This window comes from Saccopteryx bilineata, chromosome 6 (assembly GCF_036850765.1).
Source record: "Saccopteryx bilineata isolate mSacBil1 chromosome 6, mSacBil1_pri_phased_curated, whole genome shotgun sequence".
Lineage (NCBI taxonomy): Eukaryota > Metazoa > Chordata > Mammalia > Chiroptera > Emballonuridae > Saccopteryx > Saccopteryx bilineata.
Window position 1 is genome coordinate 13,073,870 of NC_089495.1, and position 23,690 is coordinate 13,097,559.

Below are 23,690 nucleotides of genomic sequence, written 5' to 3' on the forward strand. Positions count from 1 at the left end.
CAAAATATTTTGGATAAAATTAAGTAAGCCTAGGGGCCTACTTGTATTTTTCATTTCTCTAGCATCCTAGCTAGATATTAGCTTAGTTAACAGCAGTTGTGATGCGAACTACAGTTTCTGGTCGTTTTGTGACACTGAGTAAACTGCATGTACGATTGTGCTTGTTGTACTGATTTTTTTTTGTTTTTAACTGCAGTGAGAAAAGTGTTGCGCAACAGTTGCCTTTTGTAGACCTAGTGCGGCCCGCCTAATGGCTGTGATCTTGCTCTGCGGCCCACATGCTGAGTTGAGTTTGAGACCCCTGCTCTAGTAGGTCGTTTTCTAGACTTAAGCCCAGAAAATAGAGTCGCAGACCATCCATCGCCATGGCCAGTCCTCAGGCCACTTTCTATCCCCTGGGCACTGGTCTGGAGCCAGGACCTTAGGCGTGGCCTCCTGCAGGGCTCAGAGCTCCGGGGTCCTGGATGCTCATGGGAAGGAGCTCTGTGACAGGGCCGACAAACAGCACTTCTTACAGCCTGGCCCTGTGAAGGGGACTCCACTGCAGACAGTCCCTCTCGGCAGGGTGACTTCCGGCCTCGGGGGCCACCTGACCCTTCACCAGCTGTTGCTGCCGGGCTCTACGTGGAGACCTCGGTGCCCAGACTCTGGCCCCTGTGGGAGGAGCCTGTGCTGGGGCAGCTTGCCTTGGCTCAGTGAGCTTCCTCCTGTTTTCATTTCTAGGTAATGTTTTGAGAGTTGAAGCAGGGATAAAATGAAAAGAGAAAGACAATATTTAGAAAGAGAGAAAGAAAAAAGAAATCAGGGTCATGATGCAATGAGAGAGGCCTAATTAGGGTCATGGGGTTCTTCTTTCTGGGACCCAGACTCCACCCCGAGGCTTCAGCCACTCCGGACCGAAGGGCAACCTGGCCATCTACTGTTTCTCTCCGGGCTTTAAAAACCAAAATCGGGTGGGTGGCAGAGAGAGGACCAACCCGGAACATTCGTCTTAGAGCTGGAGGGAGCCTTAGACTACCCCTCGCCTAACAGTTGAGGCTCTGCCGTAGCATTGTAACCTAAGATAATGTATTGGGATTTTCTAAAGATTTGGGAAAACTAATTCTAAAACTCAAAACGGTGGCTATTTAATGTTTTCTGCAAGCAAGGTGTTAGTTTGTACCATAAACTGGTGTGGAAGGATCCCTTCAAGTGTCAACTCCTAGAGTTGATTTCATCATCTGTGCTGATCCCCAGTGGTGGAGGTCACAGGCACATGTAGGAATGGTGGGGGTTGGTGCATCCTGGAAACACCTCACAGACAAGAGAATAACAATTAACCTTCACTCTGGCCAGTGCTGCAATACCTCGTATGTTTTGGTCCTCCTCTTCAGAAATGAGAAAGTCATCCCCACAATTATGGATAAGACACCTTTTATGTACAAGCACTGGCAAGTCAAATTTTAACCTCTAAATACAAAAACATGAAAAAAATGTTTTAAATATTCCAAGTATTAATTATTTGAAATGAACCATGGGCCAGACACTGTTCTAGGCCCTTGGGATGAAAAGATAAATAACGCAGGGCCTTTGGCTGGGGGAATCCATGGTTCTAGCCCTGAAACGAATAATCAGCAAGTCACTGCATTCGGTAGGATGTGCACTACAGTCAGCAGTATAACAATCTCTTCCTTTTCCTATTTTCCCCTAGACAGCAGTGGTTCAACAAATGTAAACAGAAGGATAGAGGGATATCCTCTTCCCTACTCCGACATCTGAATCAGAACTTCCGTGGCTGCCACTGCAGCCTCGCCTCTTTGAGGACGCAGACACCCCAAGAATATGAAGTCTTTGTCAAATCCACCCTCCCTTGCCTGAGGTCAGCCTGGGGTCAGAGGGCGCAACTTTCATCAGATGATTTTGCCCATCTTTTATAAATCTTTAAGTCTAGTTTGTGAAAAGCTTTGAAGACAAAAACAAACCAAACAACAACAAAATACTTTCCCCTTTTTCACATTTTAAAAAACACCTATTAACTTCATCTCTTTATTATTTTTCCAATAGCACTGTACAAGCAACAAATGGTGTTTTAGACTAGTATTAGTTAACAGCATCAAACATCAGAGATATCAGAGAAGAAGAAAAAAAATAACTTGGACACTACAGGATTGGAAGGACATCAACAGAAGGGGCAAACTTTTAAAACATGCCAAGTTACTGGTACACAGAGAATGGTTGGAAGTGTGGTAATGAAACAAACAGAAACAACTCAGCAAGCAGCTCTGTGAAAACAAAATAAATGAAGGGACCTTAGCTTTGGGTGTCTTCGTTGTGCAAAATGGAAGGTGGAAAAGAGGCTCTCTGCATTGGTCTGACTACGTTAACAAATTTCAGTATATTCATCCCTCATAGATGAACAACAGGAATAATGCTTTAGGTTTGGGCAACTTTGGTTAAAACGGTGAAAGCAATTTTGAGCCATTTAAAAAATAATTGACACTAAATAGGCCAAAATTTAAGATTAATATAATTAGGATTTAATTAATAATTTAGAGGAAAATGTTACCTAAATAAGTGACGAGCAGGGACTGACCGACACAGTCTAAAAGCTGACAATGTCTCTGATATTTATGGTGATGGTAAGTATCACTAGACTGGACAACAGATTATTACGTCAGACAACCAATTAGAATTGCAGAATTGTAGAGGTTATTGGTCACACTTCATAGAACACAGCAATAATCTTTTAAGTCTATGTATCTCCAGAGACTCCAGAGTTAAGCAAAAATTAATATAAGACTAATTGCCTGACCAGCTGGTGGCACAGTGGATAGAGCATTGGATTGGGATGCAGAGGACCCAGATTTGAAACCCCGAGGTCGCTGGCTTGAGCACGGGCTCATTTGGCTTGAGCGCAGGTTCACCAGCTTGGGCACAGAGTCACTGGCTTGAGCATGGGATCCTAGACATGACCCTATGGTCGCTGGCTTGAGGCAAAAGGTCACTGGCTTGAAGCCCAAGGTCACTGGCTTGAGCAAGGGGTCACTCACTCTGCTGTAACCACCTGGTTAAGGCACACAATCAATGAACAACTAAGGTACTGCAACGAAGAATTGATGCTTCTCATCTCTCTCCCTTCCTGCCTGTCTATTCCCATCTGTCCCTCTCTCTGTCTCTGTCACAACCCCCCCCCCAAAAAGAACAACCACCAAGATTAATCAATACCATTGTGAATACTTTCAATATAGCAGTTTATCAGAATTAGCCCCATGATTCAGAGGAGTTCCTACCTTTCTTCAACAGAAAGGGACAAGAGACTACTATGTTTTATTTATATATCCCTAAGATTGTTCTTCACTAGCAGCATTCCCAAGGCTCAGGACAGTAGTCCCAAATAGCACTAAGCGAAAAAAGGCCAGGATCATCCAAGACACTATTAAAGAAGGAAGAGAGAGATTCACCCTGCCAAAGATGAGAATTTTATGAACCTGCAGTACTTACGTCACTGTGGTATTGCCACAGAGATAAAGAAATTGACCAGGCCCTGGCCGGTTGGCTCAGCGGTAGAGCGTCGGCCTAGTGTGCGGAGGACCCGGGTTCGATTCCCGGCCAAGGCACACAGGAGAAGCGCCCATTTGCTTCTCCACCCCTCCGCCACGCTTTCCTCTCTGTCTCTCTCTTCCCCTCCCGCAGCTAAGGCTCCATTGGAACAAAGATGGCCCGGGCCCTGGGGATGGCTCTGTGGCCTCTGCCTCAGGCGCTAGAGTGGCTCTGGTCGCAACATGGCGACGCCCAGGATGGGCAGAGCATCACCCCCTGGTGGGCAGAGCTTCGCCCCTGGTGGGCGTGCCGGGTGGATCCCGGTCGGGCGCATGCGGGAGTCTGTCTGACTGTCTCTCCCTGTTTCCAGCTTCAGAAAAATGAAAGAAAAAAAAAAAAGAAATTGACCAGTGAAACTGGCTCATGAAGCACTATAGAGAGCCCCAGACAGCCCCCACATACTTAGCCTTTGAGAGGTGATATAGGTGGCATGGTAGGTCAGCAGGGAAAGAAGGGACTTGTCAATAAATATATAGAACTAGGGAATCAATATAGGAAAAAAAATAAAATGCTCTCCTTACCTCACTCTATATCCCAAAATGAATTCCAGACAAAGCAAGGACTTAAATGTCAGAAACAAAACTGTTACATATTTAGTAGAAAATATAGATGAATGAGACACAAAAAGACATTTAACCATAAAAAAAGAGATGAAAGGTTTTGGTTATAGCAAAATTAAGAACTTCTTTCATCAAAAAGTGAAAAGACAAACTATAAACTGAGAAAAGATACTTGTAACACATACCTACAAAGGGCTGATAGCACGATCAGCACAGTACAGGGAGCTCCTACGAATGTATTAGAAAGGGACCACCCGATAGAAAATTAAAGACATTAATAGGGAGCTCACAGAAAACATACGGCCAATAAACATACAAAATTTTGCTGAACCTTAACAGACTTACAGATACAGAGAACAGACTGATGGTTGCCACAGAGGAAGGGAGTTGGGGGCTGGGTGAAAAAGGTGAAGGGTTTAAGAAGTACAAATTGGCAGTTACAAAACAGTCACGGGATGTAAAGTATAGCATGGGGAATCCAATCAATGTATCGTAATAACTGTGTATGGTGCCAGGTGGGTACTGGAAATATCTGAGGGAACACTTTGTAAAGTGTATCACTGTCAAAAAACCCATGAAAACCTAAAACCCAAAAACAAAACAAAACAAAAATGTATATAATTGTCTAACCACCATGCTGTACACCTGAAACTAATACCAATAATATTGAATGTACACTATCATTGAAAAATAAAATTTTAAAAATTTGATCAACCTCAGTCATCAGGATATTGAACAATGTGACACTTTGCATCTATTCTACCAGCAAATATTGACAATACCAAATATGGAAAAGATAAAAAACATCACCTCTTTATTATTTGAAGAGAGTTTAAATTAAAACCACCATTGTGGAAAACGATCAGGGTTATCTCATGAAGTTGAGCAGTCTCATATGCTATGGCATAGTAATTCCTTTACTGTAAGCTATAGAGAAACTCCTGCCCGTGGGCACCAGAAGACATTAAAAGAAAAAAAAAAAAACACCTCAATGCCATTCGTAATAGCAAAACTCTGGAAATAAACCAAATGTTCATTGATAGAAGAATGGGTAAATTAATAGGAAAATGGGTAAGTTTCACAAGAACAACTAAACAGTCCTGGCCAGGTGGCTCCGTTGGTTGGAGTGTCATCCCAGTACGCCAAGGTTGTGGGTTTGATCCCCAGTTGGGCACAAGCAGGACTCAACTAACGAATGCATAAATGAGGAAAACAACAGATCGATGCTCCTCTTCTCTCTCTCTCTCTCTCTTCCTCTCTTTTTAAAAATAAATAAATAAATAAGAAATAAAAATATTAAATAATATGTTGTCTAGGCACTCATATATACCTTTAAGAAAACATTTTTTAAAGCAAAGGAATCATAAACATAAAATCAGGATAGTGGTTACCCTGGGAGAAGAACAGATGTTAGTAGATGTTAGAGCCAGAGTTGTAGTTCTAGGGTAGGTGGTTGGTTCATAGATGATCACTATATTATTCAAATGTATTCAAACATATTTACATAGGGGCCCAAGCACAGTCAAGGAAGAACTGTCACCCAAGGTATGCTATAAACCGAGGATTATGCAGACAATCCATTTGGTGTACTTTAAGCCATTTTAAAAAGAGAGACAGTGAGCCTGACCTGTGGTGGCGCAGTGGATAAAGCGTCGACCTGGAATGCTGAGGTCGCTGGTTTGAAACCCTGGGCTTGCCTGGTCAAGGCACATATGGGAGTTGATGCTTCCAGCTCCTCCCTCCTTCTCTCTTTCTTTCTCTCTCTCTCTCCCTCTCTCTCTCCTCTCTAAAGTGAATAAAAAAAAAAAATTAAAAAAAAAAAAAGAGAGACAGTGAAACCACAGAAGAGAATGTTTAACAAATGGAACATAGAGTTTCTTGTTATGGTCTCATTCTATCATTTCCTTTGTTGCCTCTTTGACAATGTTTATTTTAAATTTGATTCTTCATAAAATATCTTTGGTTCTTCATGTTCTTATATATATATATATATTATTGTTATTATTGACTTCAGAAAGAAAGGAAGGGAGAGAGACAGAATCATCTATCTGTTTCTCTGTGTCCTACCAGGAGATTGATTGAACCAGCAACCTTTAAGTATTGGAAGGATGCTCCAACCAACTGAGCCATCCGGCAGGGCTGGTTCTTCATATTCTTAAATATAGTATAGTGTTCACTATTTATTAGTACCCAGGTGAGAACGTTCAGAAAACATTCTTTTAAGAGTTCAGTTTCTGCAGTGGGTTCTAAGTGTTAATGTTTCACTCCGACTGTTGCTTCCTGTCCCATTGTAACTCTGGCTTGATGTTTGACAAGTGTTTGGGCTGATTTTTACTGTAACCTAGGATACGATTAAACGCAAGTGCCTAACAGCACAGACTCCTCAGTGGCTAGTACACTAATTTCTCAGTTGCTAGTTATCTCTGTATTTTTCCACTGAGCTGGAAAGGGAAAGTATGACTGCGTGAAGTTAGACCAGTGTGTTACCCACATCTGGGGAGCTTTGTTGTTTAACCTTTTTGCTGCTTAACGGTCACACATCCCATCTCAGGTGAAAGGCACTTGTATCATGGGGACTTTCCCTTGGTGCCTTGTGCACATGAGGGCAGAGTCTCCATTTAGAAGCATTGAAATATTTGGTATATCAACGTGACAATTAGAGGAATAAACTAGTATTTTTTAGTTCTTTTTTTTTTTTTGTATTTTTCTGAAGCTGGAAACGGGGAGAGACAGACAGACTCCCTCATGCGCCTGACCGGGATCCACCCGGCACGCCCACCAGGGGGCGACGCTCTGCTGTGACCAGAGCCACTCTAGCGCCTGGGGCAGAGGCCAAGGAGCCATCCCCAGCGCCCGGGCCATCTTTGCTCCAATGGAGCCTCGGCTGCGGGAGGGGAAGAGAGAGACAGAGAGGAAGGAGAGGGGGAGGGGTGGAGAAGCAGATGGGCGCTTCTCCTGTGTGCCCTGGCCGGGAATCGAACCCGGGACCCCTGCATACCAGGCCAATGCTCTACCACTGAGCCAACCGGCCAGGGCCTATTTTTTAGTTCTTGAAGACAAGACCACAGTGACAGGAAGTAGGTCAAGCCATGGCATCCAGAGAGGGTCAGCCTCAGACTTTGAGAGCAAATCCCCCTGACCTCCCTGTGTGGAGTCACTGACCGGGCCGGAAAGTTCAGGGCGAGCAGAGCAGCAAAATAGCAAACCTCGTGGTGTGTGTACGATCACTGTTGTGTGCTGCGGGTACTTGTCGTGGTCACTAGACCCGTCTTCTTCTTGTCAACAGGTAGGTGGAAAAATGTCTCCTTGTAGTTTCTTGAGTCCTTCCAATTGCAGGTTGAACTTATAGTTCAGGAAGATTGTTGAACAACATAGAAGCATAGGCTGAGTTTTTCTTCTTGCCAGGCCTAGGTTAGAGTAGCAGGCCTGTCCTCTGTCCTTATAGCCTTGGGTGGCCCTTGGGACACATCGTGATACCACCGCTGATTTGGAACTTGGTGGAGAGTGGTTGCTAATCCCTGGGTCTAGAAAAGAAAAGAAACGCGAACAACAGAAAGGTATGAAATGAGTGAGATTGCTCATTGTGGGAGGTAGAAATGTAAGATACAGGAATTTAGTTCTCGACAGCCGTAGTGGTGAGCGGGGCTGGAGAGAGCGCCTTCCAGTGAGGCTGAGGCAGTGTGAAAACTGAGGGGCCCCACGTTACTCCTTGATCATCCAGACTGCTAGTGACTCTGCTCTCTGACTTGTGAATGAAATGTCAAACCTCATGTGTGTTGTTATGGCCCAACACAGTACCATTTAAGTCATGTATATTCTTCCAGAAGTGCCCAAAAGACTCAAAGTTCTTCAGATTAATATTTCATATAGGCAGAATGCCAGTCTTTTTATAAACTATAGATTTTATGTTCATAACAGCTATGGGCAGGACCCATTTTAACACATATTTATGGCAAGGTTATTTTTCTCTTTTTTTTTCTTCTTTTCCAAGTAAGAGGAGGAGAGACAAAGAGATGGACTGGGATCCATCTGGCAACCCCCATCTGGGGCCGATGCTCTGCCCATCTGTGGCCATGCTCGCAGCCGAGCTATTTTTGGTGCCTGAGGCAGAGGCTTCGTGGAGCCATCCTCAGCACCTGGGGCTGGTGCACTCAAATCAGTCTAGCCATGGCTGGGGGGGAGGAGAGAGAGAGAGAGAGAGAGAGAGAGGAAGAGGAAGAGGAGGGGGAGGGGGGAAGAAGCAGATGGTCTCTTCTCCTGTGTGCCCTGACAGGAAATAGAACCCAGGACATCCACACACCAGGTTGATGCTCTACCACTGAGCCAACTGGCCAGGGCCAAGGTTATTTTTCAAAATGCCATTTTGATCTTTTACTATTCCTGATGGGTCTGAATGATGTAGGTTATGGAGGCACATACTAGAAAGAGCTCACTTACTCTTTAAGGGCAAGGTTGTTTCAAACGTTGGAATAAAGTCTTTTATAATGTTTGCTGACAGATATTTACATATGAGTTGCTTCTACCCATCCTGAAAAGGTACAATTGCTAAGCATATATTTATAAGGATCACATTTTATTTTGAATAGACTCTGAAATATTATAAATAAATATCCTTCAAGAAGAAGGATGAGCTGCTTTCCCTGTCTTTGGGGTTTTTCTCCTAACATGGGCTGGAAGAACAGGGCAATTCTCACAGTGCTGTTGCGCGACACATGCAAAACTGTGGAGCACGTCCCCAAGTTCCTCTCAGAACTCCTTTGTTCCTGTGTGCCAGGCCATGTGTTACATTAGTAGCAAGTGGAAGTCAATCTCTTGGCAATACCAAGTGCCCATCTGGGGAGTGCCAAAGATAACTGGGGGCAAAGTCACCCCGACAGCCAGCCACGGTCCCTCCCGCACCCTGGATTTAGGGTTGTCAGAGAAGACCGCTTATTTTTCTTCTAAATCAAGAGTCTACGCCGAGAATGAGGAATAGCAAAGATTTGCATCAGAGGCCCAGCAACGTAACAGTCACAAAGACAGTAATGTCAGGGCTATCTGGAAATAATAACCCCTCCAGAAATGAGGCACTCTGATGGTCTTCTAATCATCATTCTGATGGTTTTATCATCTACATTAGCCGTGAATTACCCCAAAGCATAATGAGTACCAATAAAACTGTTAAATGATTTATTATTATTATTATATTATTATTATACCCACCTGAGGAAGAGCAAGTTCTGCTGCTGAGGGTGCCTTTGCTGACCAGCTGTGGAGCCTCAGTTTTCCCCACGGAGTTTGGCTTGAGTAGGGTGGTTATCCTCTAAAAGTTCTTCGTCCTGGGAGGCTGCCCCTTTCCTGGTTCTTTAGTGAGAGAGAGCAGGCTCTTTTGGAGGCTTTATTTATTTCTTTTTGATCTGGGCCCACGGGTGCTTCTGGTTAGCCTCTCCGGTATTGGATCCAGGATACCTGAGACCAAAAGTAAACTCAAAGGAGCCACCGTCGCTAGTTGAAGGTAAATGTACCTCAGTCTTTGACTCCATTTCTGATAAATTTTCCTCAACTGTGAAGACTATAGCCTTATTAGAATTAGCTATCATAGAGAGACTCACTCTATTCTCCATCACCCTACCCACCCAGTTGTGACCAGCCTCAGGCTGGTCTTCAATCATCTTGTCTTTCTTTCTGGCTGCCATAACGTCTCCAGCCTCAGGCTGGAGATCTTGCCCTGTGCTGTTCTCACCAATCCCAAAGGCTTCACATCTGCCATCCCCCCTACTTCTCTTCCCAACGATATGCATCTTAACCTTGGTCACCAGCAGATCATCCCTCACCATGTAGGTATTACCTAATCTAACCCCAAATCTCAACCCTCCTCTCCTCTCAGACCCTTCCATTGTGCCCTTAGAAACTCACTGTTTGGCCCTGGCCGATTGGCCCAGCAGTAGAGCGTCGGCCCGGCGTGCGGAGGACCCGGGTTCGATTCCCGGCCAGGGCACATAGGAGAAGTGCCCATTTGCTTCGCCACGCCCCCTTCCTTCCTCTCTCTCTCTTCCCCTCCCGCAGCCGAGGCTCCATTGGAGCAAAGATGGCCTGGGCGCTGGGGATGGCTCCTTGGCCTCTGCCCCAGGCGCTAGAGTGGCTCTGGTCGCGGCAGAGCAACGTCCCGGAGGGGCAGAGTATCGCCCCCTGGTGGGCAGAGCGTCGCCCCCTGGTGGGCAGAGTGTCGCCCCCTGGTGGGCGTGCCGGGTGGATCCCAGTCGGGCGCATGCGGGAGTCTGTCTGACTGTCTCTCCCTGTTTCCAGCTTCAGAAAAATACAAACAAACAAACAAACAAACTCACTGTCCTCAGCAATCTTCCCTACTCCTAAATGTATCTCCCTGCTAAGGGGAGTCCTCCCCTAAGGACACTACTTCCAGCAGCCCTCTCAAATGATGTCTCTCCTGTTCCCCAACCACCTCAAAGCCAGCAGAGGTAAAATGTTCACCCGTCCCTCCTCAACTTCTTAGATGTCTGCCCTTCCTCATTCAAAAATCCCAGCTTTTTTTGAAGCAAATCATCAACTTTTACCAGCTTAATTCTCTCATTAAGTCAACTCCTGACATCCTGGTCAGTGGAGTCACAGGTGATGTCAACATGTGGGTCACTACCTCTGTCTCCACCATAATTCCATTCATCAACGTTTTAGTCATCCAATATCCAGATGCTTAGTTCCTCATCCTTCTTAGCTCCAGTGATCTTTTCCTCCACCTGCCCTCAGTTATCTACTCACACTGCCATACCCTAGACCCTGTCATTGCCAATAACTACCACCCTTGGCTCCCAGGTACCACATTCTCCTTATTTTCCTCATACCTTGCCGGACACTTCTCAGTAACCTCTGCTGGTTCCTTCCCATCTCCCTGGGTTCTAAACATTGGAATACCTCTTGAATTATTTAGTTTCTTCTTCTTTATCCACACACAATCTCTTAATTTCATACAGTCTCATGGCTTAAGATGACTTCCAAGTTTTTATATTCAGGGTAAACTAGAACTGAATTAAAAGTTCTGATTCTAAACTCTAGTCCTACATATCCACATTCTTATCCACTTCTCTGCCCACAAGTCTAAGAGGAATCTTAACCCTGACATGGTCAAAACTAAATTCTGATCTTCAACCAAATCTAATTCTCTCTCAGTTTTCTTCAAAAAAAAAAAAAAAAAGAGCCACTGTCTTGTCACTTCTGGGTTCCAAGGCCAATTCCCAGTCTCCCTTCCTCTGTCCACTTTCAGGGGCGTGTGTGTGTGTGTGTGTGTGTGTGTGTGTGTAATTTTTTTTTTTAGCAAGAGACAGAGAGACAGGAAGGGAGAGAGATGAGGAACATCAATTCTTTGTTGCGACTTCTTAGTTGTTCATTGATTGCCTTTCATATGTGCCTTGACTGGGGGACTCCAGCTTAACCAGTGACCCCTTGCTTAAGCCAGCAATCTTGGGCTCAAGCCAGTGACCTCTGGGCCCAAGCCAGTGACCATCGGGTTATGTCTATGATCCCATGCTCAAGCCAGCGACCCGGTGCCTAAGCTGGATGAGCCCACACTCAAGCCAGCGACCTCGCACTCAAGCTGGATGAGCCCGCACTCAAGCTGGACGAGCCTGCACTCAAGTCGGGGACCTCAGTCAGGGCTTGAACCTGGGTCCTCAGCATCTCAGGTTGATGCTCTATCCACTGCGCCACCACTGGTCAGGCAGTAGCCATGTATTTTCCTTCCTCTTGAATAAACACCTAGGTAGAGAAAGACCAGCTCCTACAGTAAGCATATATTTTACTTCATGAGAAACTGACAAACTGGTTTCCCAAGTAGCTATCCAGTTTTGCACCACCAGCAGTAGTGTGTAAGAATTCTGATGACACCATAGCCTTGGGCTCTCTGGCTCTGGTCCCTGCCAGCAGCACTGGTGAGGATCCTGCCAAAGCTGGCGTGGTATCAGTGGTAGACTCAGCCCATGGCTCTTTCCAGTAAAACCAGCCCATTTCAGCTCTGCATTTTCTTGCACTAGAGGGCTGGGTCAGGACAGACTCTGTGCTCTTCCCTCAGACTGACCCATTTGACTTTGGAATTCTGAATTTTGAATCCCACAAGTCTGTCTCACACTAACCCGTCTTTTGACAGCTTGGAGGGTCTTTCTTTAAGGGAAAACTAACACTGCCAGGTGTCATTAAGAAGCTTAGCCTGGCCTGACCAGGCGGTGGCGCAGTGGATAGAGCGTCGGACTGGGATGCAGAGGACCCAGGTTCAAGACCCCGAGGTCGCCAGCTTGAGCACGGACTCATCTGGTTTGAGCAAAAGCCCACCAGCTTGAACCCAAGGTCGCTTGCACCAGCAAGGGCCTACTCGGTCTGCTGAAGGCCCGCGGTCAAGGCACATATGAGAAAGCAATCAATGAACAACTAAGGTGTTGCAACGCGCAATGAAAAACTAATGATTGATGCTTCTCATCTCTCTCCGTTCCTGTCTGCCTGTCCCTGTCTATCCCTCTCTCTGACTCACTCTCTGTCTCTGTAAAAAAATAAAATAAAATAAAATAAAAATAAAAATTAAAAAAAAAAAAAAAAAGCTTAGCCTGGCCTGACCTGTGGTAGCTCAGTGGATAAAACGTTGACCCGGACGCTGAGATTGCTGGTTCGAGACCTGAGACTGTGGGCTTGGTCCCAGGATCGCCGGCCTGAGCACAGGTTCGCCAGCTTGAGCCTGAAGTCGCTGGTTTGATCCCCAGTCAAGGCACGTGTGAGAAGTACTTAATGTGTGGAGCAAGGAGTTGGTGCTTCTCTATCTCCCTCCTTTCTCTCTCTCTTCCTCTCCCTCCTCCCTTCTGCTCTGTCTAAAATAAATAAACTGACAAATATTTATTTATTTAGCCTGAGAGAGATGTATACTTTTGGAGGGGGGAGTGTAGAACAGTCAGGTATCAGTAATCTGGGTAGGTGGTAAGGAACAAGATAGTTTTGTAGCTATTTTAATCCTAATAGGACTTGAAAGACTTATAAATTACTTACTTGAAAATGTGGTTTGTCCATGGAGCCTATTAATATTAAAGCAAAAACCTTTTTTTTTTTTTGCAAATGAGAAAAGGGCTGTATGCAAAAGAAATATTTCTCCAATTCAAATTCAATTAATTTGAAAATAATTTTTACCAATCTTTTTCTTTTTTCTTTTTTTTTTTTTTTGTATTTTTTTGAAGCTGGAAATGGGGAGAGACAGTCAGACAGACTCCCACATGCGCCCGACCGGGATCCACCCGGCACGCCCACCAGGGACGACGCTCTGCCCACCAGGGGGCGATGCTCTGCCCATCCTGGGCGTCGCCATGTTGCGACCAGAGCCACTCTAGCGCCTGGGGCAGAGGCCACAGAGCCATCCCCAGCGCCCGGGCCATCTTTGCTCCAATGGAGCCTTGGCTGCGGGAGGGGAAGAGAGAGACAGAGAGGAAGGTGCGGCGGAGGGGTGGAGAAACAAATGAGAGCTTCTCCTATGTGTCCTGGCTGGGAACCGAACCCGGGTCCTCCGCACGCTAGGCCGATGCTCTACCGCTGAGCCAACCGGCCAGGGCACCAATCTTTTTCTTTTCATAGTCATGCAGGAAGTTAAATTGTATCTGGAAAATGCCTCAACCTGCTTACCACTGATTAGTTATTTTTTCCATTTTCTAGTCTCACTCAGTAGACCCCCTGTTGGGAATGCCACTCAATCGATACATCTGTTCTTTGACAGCCAGACCCAACAAGTCCGTGGAGTGTTAGTCAAGACAAGTTCTGGTTTACTGCGAGAGGCCCAGAGCCCAGCTTCCCCATATTTAGATTGACAGCATTTCTAAAATTAGATCTCAGGCCACACATGGCCTGTGTTCCCCTGGACGCACATTACAGCAGCCGGGTGTCCGCCGGAGAGACAGGACGCAATGGGTTGGAGATGGTAAGAGATGCTTACTCCAGGGCAAAACATTTTGCAGAGGGACACCATTCTCTCAGGGGGCAGTATTGGGATTTTCTCTGTGATTCCACAGAATACCTTGATCTTGCAAAAAGAAAAATCATCTGGCCACTTTTCAAGTGAGTCAAGGGCTGACTCACAAGGCGGAGTGTCACTCACTCTGTGTGGGGACTAGGCCCTCACTGCGAGGCCTGGGGTGACCCAGCAGAAGATAGCTGATGTTTCTGCCCTTCCTCTCTTCCCTGCCACTCGGTCAAAAGTCCTCTGATTTGGGGTACGGGGCGGGGGGTGACCTGGTATGGAGAGCACCAGAGTGAGTCACTGGTGTGGATCTCAGAGAGGGGGCCCCAGTCTTCAGGCCCTTGGCTTTGGGGTCCTGCAAATTAGAAGGGACCGGTGCCCTGTTTCCTGCTTGGTACCCAGGTGGAGAAGCTCCCATGGTGCCCGCTCCATCACGGCAGCTGTGGAAAAGCCTACCTGGTGAGTGGGCCTGCGCCATTCCCTCCAGAACAGGCAGGTACCAAGCGTAACCCACAAGGCTGTTAAGAGCAGTTGCTAAAAGGCCGGCAGTGCAGACTTAGCATGGCTGGAACCTTTGCCGTCGTGGGAAGTAGGGTATACCAAGGCCCATCAGTTGACCTGCTGTAGAATTGGCCAGAGTATTTCTATTGGTTAAGCCAGGGGTAGTCAACCTTTTTATACCTACCGCCCACTTTTGTATCTGTTAGTAGTAAAATTTTCTAACCGCCCACCAGTTCCACAGTAATGGTGATTTATAAAGTAGGGAAGTAACTTTACTTTATAAAATTTATAAAGCAGAGTTACAGCAAGTTAAAGCATATAATAATAATTACTTACCAAGTACTTTATGTCAGATTTTCGCTAAGTTTGGCAGAATAAATATGTATAAAACAACTTACTATAGTTAAATCTTTTTCTTTATACTTTGGTTGCTCTGCTACCGCCCACCATGAAAGCTGGTACGCGCCCTAGTGGGCGGTAGGGACCGGGTTGACTACCATTGGGTTAAGCTATTGAGTCACCCACGTTTTCTTTGCTTTCTTTTTCTGACTGATAACTAGGTAGCATTTAGGAGGCTGGCCAAAGTTGACCTCCGATAAGGAACTTTCTTTGACTCAGCTTACACTACTGACCTAAGAAAGGGAAGCAGCCTCTTATCAGATGTCCCTTGTGTATACCACCCACCTCTCTGACAAACTCCTCAAGGGCATGAAACATGCCTTTTATTTCTGAAAGAAAAAGACTTAAATTGGACTCTTCATTTTATCTGTGGAAGTTCTGGCAAATCACTAACAATAATGACATGGCAATGATGCGCAAGAAAGATTTTTGGTAAAAATATTTCTTTAAGAGACAGTTCTATGCCATTTCCAGTCATTGTTGCTTCTCGCTGCCCAAGTCCCGTCAGGGAGAAAAGAAAAAGAAATTATTCCATTGATTTGAGAGTAGAGGGAAGGGGGAGAGAGAGAAGCATCAACCTGTTCCACTTAGTTGTTCCATTTAGTTGTGTATTTGTTGACTGATTCTCATTCGTGCCCTGACCGGGGATTGAACCTGTGACCTTGGTGCTCCGGGACAATATTTTGTCCACGGAGCCACCTGGCCAGGATCAGGGAAGAAAACTTTTACGAGTACAAATTTATTTCAAGTGGCAAGTGGAATTTTATTTTAACGATTAGAATAGTGCTTCCCTAATGCTAGATCAAGAACTCCGATTCTGATACCAATTTCAATGTTTTTATACCACGGAGCACTTCTTGGACACCAGCTGAGTGTCCCACAATTCAACTCAATTCTGACACTATCCTGGAGAGAGTACCAGATCCTACAGGTTAAAGGCTCGGTCCTGCGCGACTGCCGCCACGGCAACAGACACCAGTGTCAAGTCCAGCTCGTCCCCTGTGCTTCTGCTGACCGTCTATAAATCAGAGGTTCCGATGAGCCTCTTTTGGGTTAGATCATAATGTGCTAGAGTGGCTCTCAGAATCGAGAGACACACGTTACTTACCAGATTGCTGGTTTGCTGCAAAAGGCTGTAACTCAGGAAGAGCCAGATGGAAGGGGTGCGCGGGGCAGGTGTGGGGAAAGGGTGCTGAGTGTCCATGTTCTCTGGGGGCGTCCTTCTCCCCACATCTCCATGTGCTCACCAACCCAGAAGCCTTTGAGCTCACTTCTGGTTTTTATTTTTTTATTTTTTTTATGGAGGCTTCATTACATAGGCCTGATTGACTTGATGGGGTTCAGGGCAGACTGCCCCCAAATGTGCCACTTCGGCATATTGACTATTACAAATTAAAGTTACTTAAGAAAACAGCCAGTGCAAGGACACTGTGACCCTTCTTCATCCCCCGGAAGCAGGAAACGGATCTCCCGTGTGAAAGGTGCCCTTCCTCCCTGTGCCAGGAGGGAGAGAAACACCTTTATCACCAGAGAGGGAATTTAGGGCCAAGAAGGGGAGGTCAACAAACCTGGATACTTATTAACTAATTTCCTGTCCCAAGCCCAAACTTGTTTATTTTGTCAATTCTTCACATATTTGTTTGTCGGAAAGGTGAAAAATTCATGGTGATTAATTAATTTGTCTGTACATGCAAAAGTAATTGTTTTCTTCCTGTGGATTTGTCTTGTTTCGAGTTAAATATTAAATGAGCCAGAGAACCCAGAAGGAAAGTACATTCTCCTCTCCAGATGAAATCAGTCAGCCCTGGTGCTTGAACCCAGCCCTCTCCTCCTCCCCAGAGGTCAGGCAGGGAAAGGTGAGGCGTAAGGTTCCAACCCTCCACCCTGTGTCCCCTGGCAGTCAGCCCGTCCTGAGGTGACACAGAGCCCTTCCAAAAGTCACCTCATTGGCATAGAGGGGGCACCTCTATGTCTCTCACCACCTAGGAAATTCCAAGGGTTTAGGAACTGTGTGCCAGAATGGGAATGAAGACAAATATATATATATATATATATATATATATATATATATATATATATATACACACACACACACACACACACACACACACATTTCTTATTATAAATCACAAAATCACAAGGACTGTTTCAACTTGCAGACTCGGAAAAGGAAAGATAATCTAGAGAGAGAGGGAGAGTGTGTAATAAGCGTACCACTTTTCTTTGGGGAGTTTTATCCTGCAATCTAGGATTATGTCCCTCCTTATCTTGGGGTTGAGGGGAAAATGAGAAGGTGGGGAGTTGAAATGTCTTTTCTTTTTTGAACAATGGTGATAGTAAGTGGTAGATTTAAAAATGTCCTTATTTGGAAAAAAATAAAAGATTTTTTTTTAAGTGGGAGGAGGGGAGACTGTGAGAAAGCTTCCTGCATGCACCCCAGCCAGGATCCACCCAGCAACCTGTTTGCGGCAGAGGCTCGAACGGACCACGCTAGCTTTAGCACCCGAGGCTGATGCTTATTACCAACCGGCCAGGTCCAAAAGATGGATTTTTAAAAAAATTCCTTAAATCAAAGGTTTGTAAACACAACTGTATTTTCTTTCATTATTTTATTACTCTATTCCTACAGTGACTCTCATTTCAGCAAATCAACGCCTATACGGAGAAGGACACATTCAATACTCTCACCCCTTTGTTCCATGACCTCGTTTCTGGAACGGTCTTTCATGCTACTTCATCCTTCTACTCAGCCATATTTTTTCATGATCAAATTTGCCCCGTGTCCAAATCATTCTTGGACCACCCTCTCCCATCACTCTAGTCCCAGTGTTCCCCTACTGGCTCTACGATGAATACGCAGGCCTGTCAGGACCACCGGCCACAGACCACTCTTCTTATCCCTACAGTTGGTCCCTTTTCATTTCCATGTCCCTCTACTGAGCTTAGAGTCCACGGTTCATCAATCCAGTCATTCATTCCTCAGTATCCTGAAATCTGTGGCTCCTCTGTCTTTTTTTATAGTGTGGGCAGAAGCCCAGTGTGGGATAAAGCCAGTACTCCAGCAGCTGTTACTGGATGAAATCACACAACAGAGCAGGCTGGCACCACTATTGCTTCATATTGATCCAGTGTTCAGCTGGGCCCTGAACACTGTCTAGTGATCTTACTAAACTTCTCTGATCAACACACTCTCCCACTCTTGACAATGACTGTTTTAAATCTCCCTTACTCTTCTGACTCTTGAGGAAAATGTTCAGGAAGGGAATATGAAAAATGGAGTTACTTTAACCAAGGAGAGGGAGAAGGAGAAGAAAAACAGAGAAACATAGTTAAAAGAATAAAATAGTGATTAATACATACCTATCAATAATCACTTTAAATGTAACTGGCTTAAATGTTTCAATCAAAAGACAGGGTAGCAGAATGGATAAGAAAACCAGACAGACTCAAATATTGCTGTCTACAAAAAAAATTGGACAGATGATTGCAAAAGGAAGAATGAAAGGAAGGGAAGGAAGGGAAGGGAAGGGAAGGAGGGAAGGAAGGAAGGAAGGAAGGAAGGGAGGGAGGGAGGGAGGGAGGGGGGAGGGAGGGAGGGAGGGGAGAGGGAGGAAGGAAGGGGAAAAGGGAAGGGAAGGGAAGGAGGGAGGGAGGGAGGGAGGAAGGAAGGAAGAAAAAAGAGAAAAAAACTAGAACACCTTGTTACATCACAGCTTTTGTATCCACTTATCCACTGATGGGCACTTGGGCATAAAAGAACAAGCATATAGATCAAAGGAACAGAACAGAGAGCCCAAAACTAAACCCATATCTTTATGGTCAATTGATATTTTCCAAAGGAAGAGCAAACAATGGAGTAAAGTAAAGACAGTCTCTTTAATAAATGGGGTTGGGGCCCTGGCTGGATAGCTCGGTTGGTTAGTGCATCATCCTAATATGCAAAGGTTGTGGGTTTGATTCCCAGTCAAGGCACATACAGAAACAGATCGGTGTCTGTCCAAAATCAATCAATAAATTTAAAAAATAAAATGAATGGGTTTGGGAAAGCATGACAAGTAAATGTAAAAAAAATGAAACTAGACCACCAACTTATACCATACACAAGAATAAACTCGGTTCTGGTCAGTGGGCTCGGCAGTAGAACATTGGCCCGATGTGGAAGTCCTGGGTTCGATTCCCTGTCAGGGTACATGGGAGAAGCAACCATCTGCTTCTCCACCCTGCTCTCTTTTTCTCTCTTCCCTTCTTGCAGCCATGGCTCAAATGGTTTGAGCAAGTTGACCCTGGGCACTGAGGATGGTTCCACGGCCTTGCCTCAGGCGCTGAAATAGCTCAGTTGCCGAGCAACAGAGCAGTGGTCTCAGATAGACAGAGCACTGCCCTTAGTGGGCTTGTTGGGTGGATCCTGGTCAGGTACATGTGGGAATCTCTCTCTCTGCCTTCCTGCTTCTCACTCTAAAAAATAAAATAAAAATAATAAACTTAAAATGGATAAAAGACAAATGTAAGTGGCAAAACCATAAAAAGCCTAGAAAAAAACATAGGCAGTAAAATTCAGATCTCTCACAGTAATATTTTTGCAGCTATATCTCATAGGACAAGGGAAACAAAGGAAAAAATAAAGAAATGGGACTATATCAAACTAAAAAGTTTTTGCACAGCAAAGGAAACCATCACCAAAATGAAAGTGAAGCTACTGAATGGAAGAACGTATTTGTCAATGATACATCTAATAAGGGGTTAGTATCCAACATTTGTAAAGAACTTACACAACTCAACACCAAAACCCCCCACAAATAATCCAATAAAAAAAGGGCAAAGGTCTTGAATAGACACTTTTCCTAAGAGGATATTCAGATGTCCAATAAACATATGAAAAAATGCTCACTGTCACTAATTATCAGAGATGAAAATTAAAACCACAGTGAGATATCACCTTAGATCTGAAAAATGGCTATCATCAAAAATCAACAAACAAGTATTTCTGAGGCTGCAGAGAAAAGGGAACCCTCCTGCACTGCTGGTGGGAATGCAGACTGGTGCAGTCACCGTGGAAAACAGTATGGAGATCCCTCAAAAAATTAAAAATGAATCTTATGACCCAGTGATTCCACTTCTTGGAATGTATCTGAAGAAACCCCAAACACTGATTCTAAAGAACATATGTAGCCCTATGTTCACTGCAGCGTTCTTTACGATAGCCAAGATCTGGAAGCAGCTCAAGGGCCCGTCGGTGTGGAGGAGTAGATAAGAAAGTGGTGGTACATTTATACAATGGAACACTCCTTCCCTTCTGTGGCAGCATGAATGGACCTGGAGGAAATGACGGCAAGGAAAATAAGCCAGTCAGAGAAAGACAAATAGTGCATGACTTCACTCATACGTGGAATCTAATGAACAAAACCAACTAACAAAACAGAAACAGACTCTTCACTACAGAGAACAGATCAGCGCCATCGGAGGGGAGGCGGGTTGGGGGCTGGGTAAAAAAGGTGCAGCAGGGATTGGGCTGAAAAAAAAACCCACCAAAAAACACACCAAAACAACCCTCATAAACAGGGTGGTGATTCTTCTAGGGAAAACGGGGCTGGGGGTGGGGGCGGGGGGCAGGTGGACGAGGGTAAAGGGGGACAGAGGGTGACGGGAGGAGACTACTTTGGGTGGTGAGCACACAATACAATATACCAGGGGTCCCCAAACTATGGCCCGCGGGCCACATGCAGCCCCCTGAGGCCATTTTTCGGGCCCCTCCGCCTCACTTCTGGAAGGGGCACCTCTTTCATTGGTGGTCAGTGAGAGGAGCACAGGATGCATCCTGTGCTCCTGGAGTACTGTATGTGGCAGAGCCGCAGCGTTGCTTACATACAGTACTACTTCCGGGGACGCGGGACGTATACATTAAGGTTCCGGCAGCACGTCATATCACTTGTTACGGCTAGCAGTGACAAATATGGAACCGGACATTGACCATCTCATTAGCCAAAAGCAGGCCCATAGTTCCCATTGAAATACTGGTCAGTTTGTTGATTTAAATTTACTCATCCTTTATTTTAGATAGTGTATTTGTTCCCATTTTTTTTTTTTTTACTTTAAAATAAGATATGTGCAGTGTGCATAGGAATTTGTTCATAGTTCTTTTTATAGTCCCGCCCTCCAATGGTCTGAGGGACAGTGAACTGGCCCCCTGTGTAAAAAGTTTGGGGACCCCTGCAATATACAGATGGTGCACTATGGAATTATATGCCTTAAACTTACATGATTTTATTAACCAAGGTCACTCAAATAAATTCAGTAACTAAGTCAAAATGATATAGAAAAGTAAACGTGAGAAATCTCATTTTCATCCCTATCCCCTTCCGCCATTCCTATTTTTTTTTTCTTTCTTAAGTTGGAAATGGGGAGGCAGTCAGACAGACCCCCGCATGTGCCCGACCGGGATCCACCCGGCACGCCCACCAGGGGGGGATGCTCTGCCCCTCTGGGGCTTCGTTCTGCCGCAATCAGAGCCATTCTAGCGCCTGAGGCAGAGGCCACAGAGCCATCCTCAGCACCCGGGCCATCTTTGCTCCAATGGAGCCTTGGCTGCGGGAGGGGAAGAGAGAGACAGAGAGGAAGGAGAGGGGGAGGGGTGGAGAAGCAGATGGGCGCCTCTCCTGTGTGCCCTGGCCGGGAATCAAACCCAGGACTCCTGCACGCCAGGCTGATACTCTACCACTGAGCCAACTGGTCAGGGCCCGCCATTTCTATTTTTATGTGTTTCTTTTCAATCCGATGTTTATGCAAATGCATAATGTCCCCACTCCTTCTTGACACAAAATACAGCACACTGTCCATAGTACCGTGTTCCCTCCCTTCCCGCTTAGCTATACACGCTGGAGCGCTGGAGCGCTCTTCCCTCAGCGGAGGGTCCTCCTCATTCTCTTTAACGGCAAATCATGTTCCACTGGGTGCATCAATCGTGGTGTATTTGACCTGCCTTCTCTACAGTTGGGTTGCTGCCATTTTTACAATGAATACAATGCTGCGATGAAGAATTGTGTATATGATTTTGTACACATACAGGTGTATGGGTAGTTTGGATTTCAAGAAGTGAGACTGCAGCTGCAGAAAGTAAATCATTTGAAAGGCAATGCCAGACCCTCCTCCACGGGGCATTAGAGCCTTTTGTGTGCCCACCAATGGGAAAATACACTTCCCCACGGGTCTGCCAACAGGATGGAATCAAACTTCAAGACAGAGGTGAATTTAGTTATTTGTATTTCTATTATGATGCAGATTAAGGTTTCACCTGAGTGTAGCCTCTGCCGCAGGTGCTAAACAGGTATCTTTTTCTGTGAACTCTCAGTTCCCGTCTTAGCGAATTTTTCTATTGGGCTATACAGGTTTTTTTCTTTCTAATATCTAAGATTTCTCTATTTAGTAGACATCAGAATGGGCTCAATGTTCTCACCACATTATAGAACTATAAGCTTTATTATTTGGGCCACCCTCTACTCCTTGAAAACAGGAATCTTCTATTCTCAATCAGAAGTTTAGTTTTGACTTAAAAGTAGTATTTATTCATTATAGAAATACTGGAAGAAATTTAAAACCACCATGTTCACACTTTCTTATATTCTTTTTCTAAGTATCTACATAAAATAAAAAGGGACCACCTGTCCCTGTCACAACACCATCTCCCAGAGGTGGCCAGCAGTGAACATCAGTGGTTTGTCTTTCTCCCCCCTTCCCCCATTAGCCATATTTTAAATTCATGTGGTTGGAAAATGTTTCATTTCAGCAATATTTTTTCTCTTGTTACCTTTCCACAGAGCAAAGAAAGAAACAAAAATATGGCCGTACATGGAGATTGTGATCTATGGGAACCTAGCGTCCTTCCTGACATCAAGGACATTGCAGGAACAGGGCCTTCTGGGAGGGCAGGGAGAACACATTTCTGCTTAACCTATCGGGTAATGTGCCAGCGTCTCAAAATATGTGATTATAGGGTCCTGTTGTATCCTCTTTGGCCTTTCCAACTTAAGTTACTGGTTAAAAAAATATCTTAACTTCAATTAGTTGTACAACACAAACAACAAAAAACACTTGAACATGTTGGCAATTTTGTTAGAATTTATATTTTGAAATAAAAATTCATAACAAATCTTTATAAAATGGAACACGTCTTAAGATGTTACATGCTTCATTTACTTAGAAAAAGTTACAGATACAGTAAAAAAAATTAGCTGTCATTATAAATGTGAGTCTTCCTTTGAGCAGAAGACAGCTCAGGTGAAATGTCAGAATGAAAACCAGAGGCCCTGGCCGTTGGCTCAGTGGCAGAAAATGGGCCCGGCGTGTGGAAGTCCCAGGTTCGACTCCTGACCAGGGCACACAGGAGAAGTGATCACCTGCTTCTCCACCTCTCCCCCTCCCCTTTCTCTCTCTCTCACCTCCATCAGCCATGGCTCAATTGGTCCCAGGGCATTGGCCAGGGCACCGAGGATGGCTCTGTGGAGTCTCTGTCTCAGGTGCTAAACAAACAAACAAAGAAGCAGGACAAGTGATGACATCGCCTCCGAGTGAGGAGGCTGGAGCGGCCTCCCGGGTGGGGGGCTGTGCTTCTCCTCTCTGGCCTTCCATTTCCCTGTGTACCGGGCACCCAAGCGGGGAAGACTGCATCGTTTCTAGAGCTGTGT

General features: G+C 45.2%; 2 long non-coding RNA genes across 2 annotated transcripts; one reads left to right on the forward strand and one right to left on the reverse strand.

Moving 5' to 3' along the window:
- Positions 1-7,186: 7,186 nt before the first annotated feature.
- LOC136308188 (uncharacterized) lies at positions 7,187-16,453 on the reverse strand. Its single transcript, XR_010726068.1, has 3 exons — positions 16,121-16,453; positions 9,342-9,587; positions 7,187-7,663 (listed from the first exon to the last, which is right to left on the reverse strand). It is a non-coding gene; the product is annotated as an uncharacterized lncRNA (long non-coding RNA).
- Positions 14,025-23,043, forward strand: LOC136308189 (uncharacterized). Its single transcript, XR_010726069.1, has 3 exons — positions 14,025-14,073; positions 22,075-22,251; positions 22,824-23,043. It is a non-coding gene; the product is annotated as an uncharacterized lncRNA (long non-coding RNA).
- Positions 23,044-23,690: the final 647 nt, after the last annotated feature.